General features: G+C 41.8%; 2 pseudogenes; both read left to right on the top strand.

Moving 5' to 3' along the window:
• Nucleotides 1-5,116, top strand: part of LOC144824275 (uncharacterized) — a 39,968-nt pseudogene extending 34,852 nt beyond the window's left edge.
• A 199-nt stretch (nucleotides 5,117-5,315) lies between these two features.
• Nucleotides 5,316-10,983, top strand: LOC144824274 (uncharacterized; annotated as a pseudogene).
• Nucleotides 10,984-15,813: the final 4,830 nt, after the last annotated feature.

Raw genomic sequence — 15,813 nt, 5'->3', positions numbered from 1 at the left:
TTGAGTCAAGGATTTTATGTGTCTCCAAGTGGTGGATATAGAGGCTGGCCAGGCTTGGAGCAAAGGTGCTCCCCATGCTGGTACCGTGGCTCTGTAAGTATAGTGTGTTTTCATATTCAAAAAAGTTGTTTGTTAGAGCAAGGGAAATGCACTTGAGAACCACACCCCTAGGTGTTTAATATTTCCATGGAGTGGAGAACAAAACTTCCTCAATGATGTAGAGTGTTTCATCATGTGGTAACCTTGTGTAGAGGCTCTCCACATCCACACTCAGTAACAGCTGAGTTGAGGGGTCAAAAGGTAAGTCCTATAACAGCTGGCGTAACGCTTTTGTGTCTTTCAGGTATGTGTTAGTGGCCTGTACCAGGGGGTGCAAAAAGCTGATCGCAAATCTGGATAAAGGTTCCAAAATGGAACCAATACCCGAGACAATTGGCCTCTCTGGGGGTTTGGCTAGGTCTTTATGTATCTTGGGAATGGTGTAAAAGTACTAGATCTTGGGTGCCTTTTGAATAAGGAATGAAAGGCATGAAAAGAGCCCGGAACAACAACAGAGGGGCTCTCCTGGAAGAAAAAGTACAGAAGGAGCCGAATAATAAAGGACCCATCTGTGTGACGACCTATAATACACATTCCAATGTGATCTCAAAAATCATAAATAAACATTGGCGTACCTTGGTGTGTGGAGAGCTGGACTTTGAGAAACCCCTCTTTGCGCATAGGCGGGGTAGAAACCTCAAAGATATCCTAGTCCACACTCGCCCACAAAAAAAGCAACCAGAACAACCTACACTCCATGGGATACAGGGTCACCATCCCTGCGGCAATTGCAGTAGTTGCCACTTAACAAAGAAAAGCAGACATCTGACTTTTAGGAATGGAGCAACATGGGATCAAAGAAAGTTTACAAACTGCAATAGTAAACATGTCATATATATGAATACGTGCCCATATGGCCTTGAGTATATAGGGATGACAACAAGACCAGTCAAAACCAGAATCAGTGAGCACAAGAGCAACGTGAGGTGCAAGAAAAGCACAACAAAAATGTCAACACACTTTTTGAATGAAATGCATTGTGTGAACGGCCTGACTTGGACCATCATTGAACAACTACCCTCCGAGAAAGTCCTTTTTGAAAAAGAGCAACAATGGGTGTTCCGGCTGGGCACCCACATGGTTGGCCTCAACGATGATATTCCATGGGGTCAGCTGATTTAACCAGGTTCCCAGCAATATGACACCGGCACTACCATCCCATGGTGTCTTGGGTCGATGGAGGTGAAAGGACACTTTAGGTCTTTTGGGGGCTTCGGTCCGTGTTCCTCTCAATTACACGGAATCGTATACCCCCCTAAAACAACACACATGGGTTTGAGCTGCCTGTTAAAAAATCACTTTAGAGACTAGCTTGAAATTATCCCTGACGCCTCTACATATCTGCAAAACTATTCATTAGGCACAGTGAAACCAGACTAAAATCAAGAATTGTACTAGCACCATTCGCAATTACTTGTGTACATATCTTGACATGAGTTAGAGTGAGTCTCTTTGAATATGAGCCATGATGATGCCTTCGATATTTTTAGTCATGATAAATAATACCCATTGATATTCTTAATCATTAAATCGTATTATAACTAAAGAAAACAAGTCCGATATGGACCACGCTCAATACTGGCTTAATACTGCTGACTGAAAGCCCACCGCTAACACCAGCCGCGGTTGCAGTACACGCGCGCATGCGCAACAACCGAGACACACTGCCATGAGCTAGCACATGCGCAGTAGCCTCACCACGCTTTGCGCATGTGCCATTTTAGACAAACTACTCTTGAAGCAACTACAGCTTTAACAGGAGCCCAGAAATGCCTCATTTGACTCGCAAGTTTCCCGGTTTTGCCCAATTAACAATAATTAACGGCGATTGGTGGGTGTACTTAAAGCATAGGAACCGGGCTCTTTTCACTATCATCGGAGCCGCGGCTGGGGGAAGTAAGGCGAAGGAATTCCCATGTAGCAGTGAGTATAACTAGCCACTGAGTTACTTTGGTCACCAAAACCACAAAAAGTAAGTGAATACAAAGCACTCATGTAGACTGAGCACTCTACCTTGTTTTTACCTTGTTTTTACAGGGTGCTAAATAGCACTACTACCCCACCGTTCTGGAGGCTCATGGTGCCAACCATGACTTTGGCAGCAAGTATGCACACAATTGTTGTTTGATTTATTCCCCAATTTTGCTAAACAAGATTAGATTCCTGTTCATATATCTATACAGGTTAATCGACTAGAGCGTGAGTTTTATGTTAAGTGTTGCGTATGTCTTGTCTCTGTTCCTTTTTTACAGGGCACACCACTACAATAGAATGACAAATTATGTCTAGCAGTTGCTGCTCTCTCAATTGTTTAGGTCACTGAACCTGCGCTTTTGGATATTACGTCAATAATACCAAAATGCTTTTCTCTGTGTTCTTTTTGTCCTCTTTCTTTCAGGTTCTCAATGCAGATACTTATGAATAAACAAGTAGGCACATACTAGCCTTTCTAGTTTAATATCACTTTTCTGTAAACGATCTGAAATTTTCGAGGGACGTGAGTAAGGTGGGGATCTGTGCACCCCGTCCTGAAGAAGAAGCCTAGCTTCGAAACATGTCGACGCACACATGAGGTGTTGTACATTAACATACAAAATACCTCAAAATCACCATTTTAACAATACCAGCATGGGGGGGCCATTAAAGTTTTTGTAGACCTCACGTGCCAGGTATCTTTTTAACTTCACTTTATCACTCTTCGGAACCCACCACTCACTTATACACACAAGAAGCCTACATGCACTAGACATAGCCAAATAAAAGTGCTCCCGCGTAGTCGCTGGTTAGCAGCACGCCGCATCCCGTAGAGGGGTGCAAAGACCCCAATGATGAAGCATGACACCAAGGGTCCTTTTGGTGTGTGAGTGGTATTTAAAGAATACTATGTGCTCCCCACCATTGTAGGGACCACTCTAATAAAATCTAGATGCGGATTCTTTTTGTTTAATTAAATACAGAAAAGTGCATTTCTCAGGGCATAGGGGATCCTTACTTAGACTATCCCTATATGCAAGAAAGTCTCTGAGTGTGGCAGAAGTGTGCTTGTAAGTATGACTGACCCTACTAGCCATTAGGACCACAGTCCTGACAAAATTGCCCTTGATATTTAAAGTTTGTAGAAACAACAATGGTCCCATGCAACATAGAATAAAGCATACAAATGAATACAGACACAGTCGGTTCTATATTAAGTGACTTGTCCAGCCGGACAATAGTCAAGATGTGTTTACTTATAGTAAAAATACAGGGAGAATATCCTTCGACAATCTCACGTTGTGGGGCACAAGCCTGTACCTCAATTAAACACAGACACTTTAGTACACTCAAAGTGAACAGAAAAGGGCTTTTAGGCAAAAAGCTTAAATTGTTCTCTAAATCATAATATGAACAAAAATTGCAAGATGCGCCATTACATCACATAGCACATAGTATACACACTGTTTTTTTTATTTTTTATTCTTGCAATCATACTATGTGCTATGTTGATGTAATGGCGCATCATGCAATTTTTGTTCATATTATGATTTAGAGAACAATTTAAGCTTTTTGCCTAAAAGCCCTTTTCTGTTCACTTTGAGTGTACTAAAGTGTCTGTGTTTAATTGAGGTACAGGCTTGTGCCCCACAACGTGAGATTGTCGAAGGATATTCTCCCTGTATTTTTACTATAAGTAAACACATCTTGACTATTGTCCGGCTGGACAAGTCACTTAATATAGAACCGACTGTGTCTGTATTCATTTGTATGCTTTATTCTATGTTGCATGGGACCATTGTTGTTTCTACAAAATTGCTCCCTGAGGTCCTGTGCTGACTTATTTGGGGTCCCTTGTTGTTTTAAAACACACTTGGTATTTAAAGGCCATGGCCCCAGATGGACAAAGACAATCTTGATAAAACTGTTGCCACTGCTCACTGAAAGCATTGGGAAATGGATAGCAACTTTACAAAAAACATACCACTGGGATTACTCTTGAAATAGGGGACATTAAAAGCTTACTAAGTTCCCCTATAGGAGATGAAACAGACACACTGTTCGCAAAGGCAGGCGTAAAGGATGTGACATTGACCAACCCAAAATGTGATGGGGCACCCTTTAACAGAGTAAGGGAAATTGTTTGGAGACAATTTAGAAAAATATATACAGATAGGTCAGGCATTGTGTCTCTTATGACGCAGACAATGCAGCCAAATGAGGCTCCAGCCCAATTCTTCAACAGAAGGACAAATGGACAATAGAAGTAGGGGAGAGTTGGGACATGACAGAAAGCAATACTGCTTTATAACATAGTGAAAAAGGGTCTACCAGCTGAAGTGCAGGACAAACTAGAAAACATAGTGGCCTTTGATGACAATCTATGAACAGAAACATAGGCACACATGATACATTTCTGTAAGAAGAGACAGGAAAAGTAAGAAAGTGAGAAAGGCAAAATAGAGAAAGCGGCAGCCAAATTGGTCCAACAGAAGTTGACCAAGAAAACAGAGGGAGGAATTGACAGTGCCAACACCCAGCCAGCTGCAGTGTCCCTGGGTATGCCTACTCGGGGCACCCCAATGACACCCAATCAGTATACCTAGAGAAGCAATAACAGGAATAATGGAAGAGGAGGGCACGGAAGGTTTAGAGGAAATAGAGTAAACACATTCTGGAGTGGACAGGCAGGCGTCTATTGCAAGATGCCAGGACATTTCATTATAGATTGTAGGTTAAAAAAGGGAGATTAACTTAACAACCAGACAAGGGCAACATATTGCCAACAAATGGCATCACCTGGTGGTATTGTGAAAAAACCTGCCATGAGTCCCTAGGTGATATACCTCCCTCAGCCCCAAATGCAATTGCTGCCTCACTACAGATACAGCCCCAGCAGTTACAGCAACCCGTGCCCCAAATGCAGTACGGACCACAACAGACAATGCAGCCAACCTTGCAGCACAAGGACTCATGAGGAGGGGCAACTGTCAGGGGAGGGAACCTATTCCAGCAAAATTACACAGGAGGAGATGCCCAATGAAGTTGCTTTGGGAGTAGTCTCATGTATCCAGTCTTATCGGTAACCCACATGCCAGACGAGGAACCCACTGCGGTGGCAGCCAAAAATGACAAAGAGTACACCTTTCTCATCGACACTGGGGCCACTAGTCTCTGTATCCGTGAGAAGGGGCTCCCATTGTCATATTCATCAATGGACACAGGGGGTTTCGGAGGCTATGATGAGGGTTCCTGTCATTAAACCTGTGGAGATGGAAATAGGGGGGAGGTATGTTGATGGCTGTCTCTTATTCTCCCCAAATGCCCCAGCTAACTTGCTAGGATGTGATCTTATGGCAAAGTTAAACATGACTATTCACTTTGAAGAGGATGGATCTATGATATGTTCAACATCAGGAGTATCTTGTACACGCATCATGACTATGGTCACACACCGGCTATGACGAGGTTAGGGCTAGACCCACAGAACTTTTAGCCTTCACTAGAGCAGTGTACACTATCATAGCACACATCCCGGGATTGACAGCGAAATTAATTGAATTGCATAATAACTTTCTCTTCCGACGACAGGGCCCCTATTCTGAAGCATTAGACAAAGACTTCAGTCTGGAAATAGAGGTTCTGAAAGTGAACTACTGATCTGTAGTCTGACATAAGAGCAACGTAGAAAAGAGATTGTGTCCCTGTTGTGCACCCTTCCTCAACGAGGATACAAGGTGGAAAGGGAAAAATTGCAGTACTGTCAGGAAGAAGTCCAATACTTAAGGCAAATGCTGTGAGCTTCTGGCTGCAGAGTTCTGCCTGAAAGAACAGCATCCATCCAACAGATGACAGAGCGTCAGGCAGTAAAAGGAATGCAGAAGTTGCTGGGCTTATGTATTATGTGAGACAATGGACTTTTGATTACAGTACTTTATTATCCCCAATGCTTGCATCTATCAATCAGGCTAAAACACAGAAAGACAGGATAACATGAATTAAAGAGATGAAAAAACATTTAGCAAGTTAAAAGCAGAGATAACAAATGCACCAATGTTAGGAACACCAGACTACAATAAAGAGTTTTTCCTTTTTTTGCCACTGTAATGGCCAGGTGATGACGGCTGTCCTCACCCAAAAGTGTCCTTTAGGCCACAAGCCAATTGCGAATGTTAGCGGCCTACTTGATTCTATCATGTAAGGCCATTACCCTTGTGAACAAGCGCTAGCTACAGCAGCCTTTGCAGTCGAGAAAAGTGTCTTCGTTGTCATAGGTGCACCTCTAACGCTGTACGCTGAAAATGCAGTGTTTGCAATAATTCAAAAAGCTAAAATGACACTGACAACACAGAGAGTATCAGGCTATGAAATAATATTATAATTGCCATCCCTGAAGATATGTAAATGTCACATAGTCAACCCTGCTACCTTCTTTGCACACCCCATTTCAGACACAGATGATGATGTCCATGACTGTGCTACACATACTCCAGATTAGTGTAGCCTAGCAACAGATGGCCCCCTTCTGGGTAGCATTGTATATTTTGTGGATGGGTCTTCAACAATAGACCAGGATGCAGGAGTAAGACATACAGGTGCTGCAGTGGTCAGAGTGATGCAGCATGACTCTCCAGACACACTACAGATAACAGAACAGACCACTTTGTTAACCCAGTATTCAGTCCAGGCTGTGGTGGAATTAGTAGCTTTAGTGGTGGCCCTCAAACAAAGGAAAGGAGAAACAATAACGGCATACTCAAATTCAGCCTATGTTACCACAACAGTGCACTCTAGCATCATGCAGTGGAGCAGACACAGATTCCTCAAGTCTGCTGGAAGTTCCATCATGCACCGTCCCTTCTTGGAGTACTTGACACAAACCTTATAACTGCCACATGAAGTCCAAGTGGTGAAGTGCGCAGCCCATACTAGTGCTCAGGATTGTGTATCCTGTGGAAACACCCTGGCAACCAAAGATGCAGCAAAATGTCCTCCTTAATGGCACACACCACATGTTTGGTAGCTAGTGAAACATCAACACCATTAGACCCTTCGGATGCATCAAGACATTACATTGAGACAGTTTACCTTCACCTTAGAGGGATACAAGAAAGTGCCCCAGAGCATGAGAAACTGTTGTGGGAAGCTAGAGGATGCACACAGACAGGAACAAATTTAATATATGGACAGATATTGACAGGAAAGCTCCAGGCATTGTTACTGATAGATCTGAACCAGTTACATCTTCCTTCACATACTGCCAGAGACATGTCCCTCCAAATAAGCCAAGATCGGTTTGTCTCCAACCTACATCAGATGATTATAAGGTACATACATACCTGTACGGTGTGCCAGCAGTATTTACTAAGTTCCAACATTAACGTAATAGCTTCCGCAATAACCTGAACACAAGGAGTGTTTAAGGAACTGCACATTGACTACATTGATATGACTGACAGATGCAATAATTATCTCTACCTTGTAGTTATAGTGTGCCCATTCCCAAGGTGGATCGTAGCAAGACCTTGTGTCTACTGTGATGCCAAGTCTGCTGCTAATTTTCTGATCTGCAAGATAATACCCTGGTGTAGCATTTTTGATGGGATTAGATCGGACAATGGCACCCACTTTGTCAATAATATCCCATCTCACCACTTTGTTAGAAATAACGCACAAACTGTCCTCAGTTTATCACCCCCAAAGAAATGGTATTGTGGAGCTCCTTAATGGCCTCTTCAAAAAAAAAATAAACTGTGAGTGACATTGAAAAATAAATGGTTGTACTGTCACCCACTAGCACTGTTTGCCTTGAGAAACACCCCAGGATCAGAGCACCATTTGCCTCCTCATCAAACATGGCAGGCAGAACAATGAGCACATTTGTACCATCAACTAGGCATAAGTTGGAGACAGAGAGTTCACCTAAAGTTGCAGAAACTGAAATGAATGTATATATGTTTCAGTTAAAAAACGTTTGCAAAGTTCTTCTCTAACGAGGTCTCACGTACACCTGACAGAGCTCCCACGCACCTCCTGTAAATGACCAACACACACCATTGCCATTGGGAACATTTGTTTACATCTGAAAGGTTGGGCGCAAGTGGAAAGATAGCAGACTTAATGGCCCCTTCCCTGTGACTGAAAGCACGAAAACAGCTGTGAAAGTCCAATGCCACATACCATGGATCCATCAGATGAACATCCCCCTAGCCCCGACCATGCCATCGATCCCTTCAGATACTGAGAAGGAATAAGAGGGGTGTGAACAGGAGAAGCAACAGGAGTAAAGTCTCACTCTATTGTTCCAACAATAGACAACACTTCTTTCAAGTTATATATTTCTTGTTTGTTTTTCCTTCTCGGTGGAGTAATACTGCTATTCTTACCTCTAGTTCATTTTTATCCCTTTGATCCTACATCAATTATTGCACACATGAGCAGAACTGTTGATAATGATACTGACCATCACCCTCTCCATACTGCTTTATTTGAGAATATGTGGTACCAGCACATGCATAGTATATGCACATCCACATCCAACTTCTAGCTATTATGTATGCTCCCTAATCACCCATGCAGCTGCAGTGGGCAGATTGCATCTCCCTAAAGAGGTATCCCCAAATATTACATGCCGTCTCCCGGACATCTTTTTATGCAGAATAAAAGCACGGCTACAAACAACTCATGTTAGCCCTGAAACTGCACAGGTTAACATAACTAGATTTGACACCACCCCTGAAGTCCTACAAGTCCTGACAGAAAAACAAGAGACAATGTAAGAGATAACAAGAATGAAGAAGGCAGGGCAAAAGAGGGCTCACACAGAGTCGGAAAAAGGGTATTACACCTAGGCATATTTGGAAGGCCTTAACCATTTTCCGAATGTAGTAACTATTTAGCTAACTCTCTACCCCCTGATTGTGCGAGCAGACCAGGTCTTAGCATTATGGGATCAGTATTTACCTATCACAAATGATACACTGAAGACAGGTTCACATGTAGCGCAATATCATTATGGGATGGTACCAAGACAAATGATCACCTAAGATTTGATAAGATAATAGGCCAGTGTCAAGAAATATGAGATGCAAACGTGCAGAGATATACATGGACAGGAATTACCACACACCCTAGAATAGCAATGAAATTAACACCGTTTTCTTTGTTTCAGAGGAAATGGGACAGCAAGGCTGGGGAACGACCTCATCTGCAAGATTACCACCTACAATGCTGATATGCAGGGCAGCACCTCCAGTCTTATGGATCACTATTGGATGTGTGAGGCCCGGTTCCACATACAACTACCCCCAAACTGGAATGGCCTCTGCCCCCTCTTGACTCTCTACACCCCCTCCCTGATATTACCAGATGTGAACATCTCCTAGTCACATGACCATCCCATGGGCTGTCCAACAACCTTGCTTCATCAGCACCGGACAAAAAAAAACTGCGGAATACTATGGCACTGAAGATTGGGAAGAACTCCTGCAGGAATATAGACTATTCAACGATGCCCAGCTTTTTTTGGAAGCATCCTACCTTTTGTTCAGGAAAAAGCAACTGCCTGTTAGCACCAAGTGACGCGCTGGGAGTGAATGAAGACAAACAATGCAACTCAAGATTGATTTAATGTTGTCAAGGAAGAACTCTGAGCCCTTAGACTGATGGTAATGCATCACAGATATGTATTGGACTTAATGATGGCCGTGGAAGGAGGGAGGTGTAAGAAGATTGGGTCAGCCTCCTCTACTTATGTGCTGGACAATAATGCGGACAATGGGACTTTGACTGAGGCCATTCAGACATTGCATGACCAATACAAGAAAATGGTTGATAAAGGGGATGCCTCTGATGGGTGGTTCGAATGGGTACTGTCCTGGATGTCGAGGTTGCTTAAGGCCTTGTTGCCTTTTATCTTGATATTGCTCTTGACGTGTCTTATTTTTCAGGTAATAATAGCATGTTGTAAGAGGATGACATCTAAAATTGGAGGAGCCTTTTTGATTAGGAAAAGCACTAAGGATATCAAAGGATAGAGTAGTGAGCATAAGTTGATCCCCCTAGTAGATGGGAAGGTGGGAAAAATAGTTGAAGTATCAACTAGAGAGAGTACTGATGATGGGAAATAATAGGAGTTAATTTTATAGACACATACAAACAAATATAAAATCCCAAACCCCAATACAAATATTTCCTGTGAGGGATAGTTTTAAACCTATGTAAGTAGTGAGCCGGCCTAGGTCTAATCAGTGGATGTGCTGAAAAAGACAACTGTGGGTTCCGCAGAAATACATAGGTCATAGTGCTCATTAGTTTAAGAAACAAACATGAATGTTGCATGGTCGATTTAGCTGCGATAAAACATAACTAGATTATATTACTTTGCAGATTCAAACTTGACAGGAAATCAACAATTGGTACCGATGTCACAGAGAAGGCTACCATATTTCTATTTCTTAAACAAACACAATGAGAGGTTGACAATAGAAATTATTTTTGCATTGTCCTGGAACATTGTGTGCAGGGTGTAAATAAGGGTGGATTCTGCCTTAGCGTAAGCCTGTTGAGAATATGTTAAAGTCAGATAAGATGGGCTAGGCCCAATGAAGAAAAACAAGAGTTAATCACTTCCTATACAGAAAACCAAAACCAAAAATGTTTTTCTATGATTATCTTACCCTTATTCTGAGGACTAAAAGAAAAACCCACATGAGGGGGCCTCTGCTAAACATGGACATGTACACCATTTTTGGAAATGTTTACATATGTTAACAGTATGTTAACAGTATCTTATCTGCCCAGCTTGCTATTTGCATCACATATGAATTTGTAACCCAGGTTTTTCGTGGCTTTTACAGTATTTATTCCACTGCTTGTAATCCCGAACTTTGAACTTCAGATGACTGATTTTCCCGATTGATTGATTGATTAAAACCATATTATTGTGTAAAATTGTTCTGCTTTACTTTGTTAATGGATTTTCCTTCAACAGTTCGCCATGGGGTGAGGTACAGGGAGAGGTAGAAAAAGAGGTGAGGAAGAAAGAGGTAGATGCAAAAAAAATAGAGATAGACAACTGTGAAATATAACTTTGAATAAAAACTTTGAACTTTCAAACATCTTCGTTCATTTGCGAGCATAGATTTAGCATACAGGAGTGCTCAGAACCCTCACCTTACGCCCGTAAGGTTTTCCATTTTGCATCGCTATCCTGCCCCTCCCGGACAGAAGGGGTTCACCCTGAGCACCCTAAGATATTTGAACCATTGATCACTTTGATACCTACACATTGACCACCACGGAGTGCAGCGGACCTCACTCTTTTTTCTAAAGTGGTGAGGTGGACATAGACAGGTAAAAAGTGAAGTGGTATAGAAAGACAGGTCAGGTATAGAAAGTAAAAGGCAGGGAGAAAGGTAAAAATTGCTGAACGATAAAAATAGAAATAGATTGCATAGACAAAAAAAGAGAAGAGAAACAGTGATGAGGTGGAAAAATAGGTGAGGATGATATACTTGTCTAGAGAGGGTGTACAGAGAGAGCTGTGAGGTAGTGAGAAAGGCAGAGACAAAGGGGTGAGGTAGAGAGATGTATGAAGACAGAGTGTAACAGAGAAGCAAGTTAGAGAGGGTGAGATAAAACAGAAAACAAGATACTGAGGCATATGAGCAACCGAAAGGCGATAAAAGAGAACAAAAGGGAAAGTAAGAGTAGGAAACCTAGTTAGACAGGAGTAAAGTAGAGAGAGGTGAGATAGAGGGAGCAGAGATAGAATATGCATTGACAAAGGCAATAGCTCTAGCGTTGGCCACCAGCCTTTTAGCAACATTTGTTTTGAGAAAGAAAGAAAGAATGAAAGAAAGAAAGAAACAAATTAAAGAATGAAACAAAGAAAGATGGAAAGAATGAAAGAAGGAAAGAAGGAAAGAAAAATAGAAGGAAAGAAAGAATGAAAGTAAGAAAGAATGACGGAAAGGAGGGAAGAAAGAAGGAAATGAAAGAAGGAATGGAAGAAGGAAAGTAATAGTAAGAAGAAAGAAAGAAAGAATGGAAATAAGGAAAGACAAAGCTAGTAGGAAAGAAAGAAGGAAGAAAAGAAGGCAAGAAACCAGGATGAAGGAGAATAAAGGAAAGAATTAAAGTAAAGAGAAAACAAAGGAGGAAAAGGTGGAAAAGGTGGAAAGAAAGCAAGAAAGGAGGAGAGAAAGAATGAAAAGAGAAAGGAGGAAAAAGGAATTAAAAAAGGAAGAAGAAAATAATTGAAGAAAGAAAGGAGGAAGGAAAGAAAAATCGAAGGAAAGAGAGAAGAACAAAGGAAAGAAAGAGAGAAAGAAAGTCTGAAGAAAGAAAGAGTAGTGAAGGAAGAAGCAAAGAAAGGAGGAAAGAGTGAAGGAAAGAAGGACAGAAAGAAATAAGAAAATAGGAAAAGAAAGAAGCAATGATAGAAAGGAAAATGAAAGGAATAAAAAAAGAAGGAAAGAGGAAGGCAAGAAAGAAAAGAAGAAAGGAAAGATGTAAGGTAAGAAAGACAGAAAGAAGTAATTACAGACAGACAGCTACGGTTGCAAATATAGAGCACCCTCATGAGCTTATTTTCAGAGTACATGTGAGCTACTGGCATAGTGTGAAAAAGCAGCTGCCAGATGAAGGCATTTGCAACAGCACTGTCAGGAGGCAGGAAGAGATAAAGCGGGAATGTGCCCTGTAAACTCATCTGGTAGAAAGCCTCCTGCCATCACATCAGGCACATCAGGCTCTACAAACAAAGGCAACACTCAAGGTATTAATAAAGTTAAAATAACAAAAACCCTGGCACTAAATGGGAATTAACTTGTGTGTGGATGTACATTGTGAAAAGGCTGTATGCAGTCACTCTAAATGAAGTTAGTGTGAGAAGTTAGCCTGGTAAATGCTGTCCACTAGTTATAGGGGGCATCTTGTACCAGTCCAAACAACCCTTATTGATGATTAGGTTAAAGACAACCTTTATTGAAAGCTATCCTAGTGGTAGCTATGGAGAGCAGCCTTCAGGCTAAGTCTTGAAGGAATGTAAAGCAACTTGGTTTACCCGATTATAAACTCCTGAATGACCAAATGAAAGGAGAACCACACAAGGTATATATAAAATAAACACTCTCTACTAACTTCTTTATGAGATTAGAGAGCAAGATACATAATATCAAACAGTAACATCTCCACATAAGCTGGAACCCTCTGAAGACCTCAAGAATACGCAACCTCCCAACAGAAGCAAGGAGGAGTCAGCTCAAGAGAGAAAGTGGTACAGCCTAAGAAGTAAAAACTTGGAGATAAAAGCCAGTACACCACTTAAAGAGAAAAGAATAGACCAGTCGCCAGCTAGAGCCCCTTCCAGAGAGGAAAAAAGGAATAATAAGAGATACGTCTCAGGGCAACCGCAAGCGCCTCAATCCAGAGCAAGGCTCAAACCCACAGGTCGCAACGCCTTAAAAATCACCCCCTCACTCAGGTCCTATTTTAAAGTTCAGGACAAAAATAAGAACCGTACATCTGATAAAGCTTCTGGAGGGGAAACGACGGACAAAGGTCTACCCAACACAGGCAGGACCCAGGATCTAAAAATGGCGGAGAACCAGAAGCAGCAACGTAAACCAAGCGAAGGAATACTCGACTTAACAGTAAGCAATAAATATCAGGCACTATCAGTCGACGAAACAGAAATGGAAGTAGAAAAAGAAAAAGAAAGTGTGCACCGACATGAAACAACAAAGACATCGCTGGAAAAATGCCCACAGGCTTGCTCACAAACACCGCCGGCAGCGCCTCCGCCCTCCAAAAACGATACACTTAACACAGAAGCTACAGTTGCCAAGAGTGTTACCATTCCTGAGAACGTTCTCGAAGAGATGATGAAGGAGCTTAGAACTAAATTTGCAACCTCTGAAAAAAAACAGTCCAAAATACAGGAAGTATGCGAGGCTCTGGATCAGAAAATAAATACTCTCATCGACAGGGTGACACAAGCCGAAGGCGAAATCGAAGTACTTAACAAGAAAACAGAGGCAAACCACAAAGAAATCATAAAACTCAAGACTAAGGAAGCTGAGATCAGTGAAAGAATGGAGTCCCTGGAAAATCACGCCAGGAGAAACAACATCAAAATCCTGAATATCCCGGAAGGACTCGGAGGTGACGACATTAAAGGCTTCATAATCCAGCTACTATAGGAAAAAATCCCCTGGGCTAAATCTGTAAATCTAAATGATGACATCCAAAGGGTACATCGAGACCCCTTTAGGAAGGGGAAACTTAGAAAAAACCCGAGAAAAGTTCTAATCAACTTCATGACCTACTCACTGAAGGAGCGAATACTTAGCGAAGGCCTTAAAGCTGTATCATACACCAAGGACGACTGGTCCTGTAAAATTAGATCTGATCTATCTAAAACAACACAAGATAGACAATGGGAGCTCGGCCAACTTATGCCCCAATTGAAGGCACTCGGAGCGAATGTGCAGATGCGCTTCCCAGCGCTTCTCAAAATCATGTGGAACAATAAAATGTTCAACATAAGAGACCCGAAAGAAGTGGCAGGGCTAATCGAACAAATCAAGACCCAGCAGGAAGACCAAACTCGCTCAAAATAGGAAACAAATTATGCACCACCATTAAAGATTGGGGGGGGGGGGAGAGGAGGAGAAAGAAGTAAAATGGCTAATATACCGGTGGGAAAAGAAAAAGAAAAGCTAAACTTGAACAAACCAAAGGCAAGGAGCTCGAAAGGGGCAGTCTCAATGCCCAGAAAAAAGAATGAAAAGGAGGCTTCTCCAGGGTGAGGGGAAGGAAACTACACACAAGCACGAAAAAAGAAAAAAATAAAGCACACGGTGGGGAGCAAAATAAGGAAAAAAATGAAAAAAATAAAGTCCAAACAGCAACATTAGAGGAGTACAAAGGCCCAGAAGAGAGAGATAAGGACAAGACCAATGATGATGGCCAGTAATAGGAAAACAGAAAAGGAACTAAAAATATTAACGTGGAATACGAATGGAATGAGAATTAAATCACGGAGAATGAAAATATTGGAGTACTTAAAAGAATGTAATAGCAAAGTAATTTTAATCCAGGAATCACATTTAACGAAGGAGGAGTGGGAACCAATATGTAAAACTGAGGGTTGGATAGAGCACTGTATCTGTACGAATCAAAACTGTAATATAAAAGGAGTCGCAATCATCTTAAAAAAATCTTTGAAAGCAGTAATCAGAAAAACAGAAGTCGACAGAAAAGGCAGATGGGCCATCATGACGGCAATGATCTCTAACAATGAATATACCCTGGTCGGCTACTATGGACCAAATTCGGATGACCCTGAACCACTAAAGAAGCTATATGTCAACCTCCTAGCAACCAACTCCCCAATAATAATGGGAGGAGACTTTAATATCTTACTAAATCCCTCAGAAGACAGACACCCCACAAAGAACCTCCCCTACTTGCCAAATATGAGAGAATGTATAGGGCGTTATATGAAGGACCTGGGCCTGGTCGATGTATGGAAAGAAAAAGGTAATATAAACCATCGATTCACGTATAAGAACAAAAGATTAGGACACGCTTCCAGAATAGATTATTTTCTCATCAGTAGGAATCTGGTGGAACAAACAGAAAAGGTCGAGCCGTTCCCTGCACATATTTCTGACCACTCAGCGGTACAACTTATATTGATGCTTAAAACTTCAGCACTTCACCAAAGGTGGA

The sequence above is a fragment of the Lissotriton helveticus genome, chromosome 3_1, assembly GCF_964261635.1.
Source record: "Lissotriton helveticus chromosome 3_1, aLisHel1.1, whole genome shotgun sequence".
In the NCBI taxonomy this organism is placed as follows: domain Eukaryota; kingdom Metazoa; phylum Chordata; class Amphibia; order Caudata; family Salamandridae; genus Lissotriton; species Lissotriton helveticus.
Note: the sequence above shows the minus strand (reverse complement) of the source record. Positions and strands in the feature narration are given on the sequence as shown.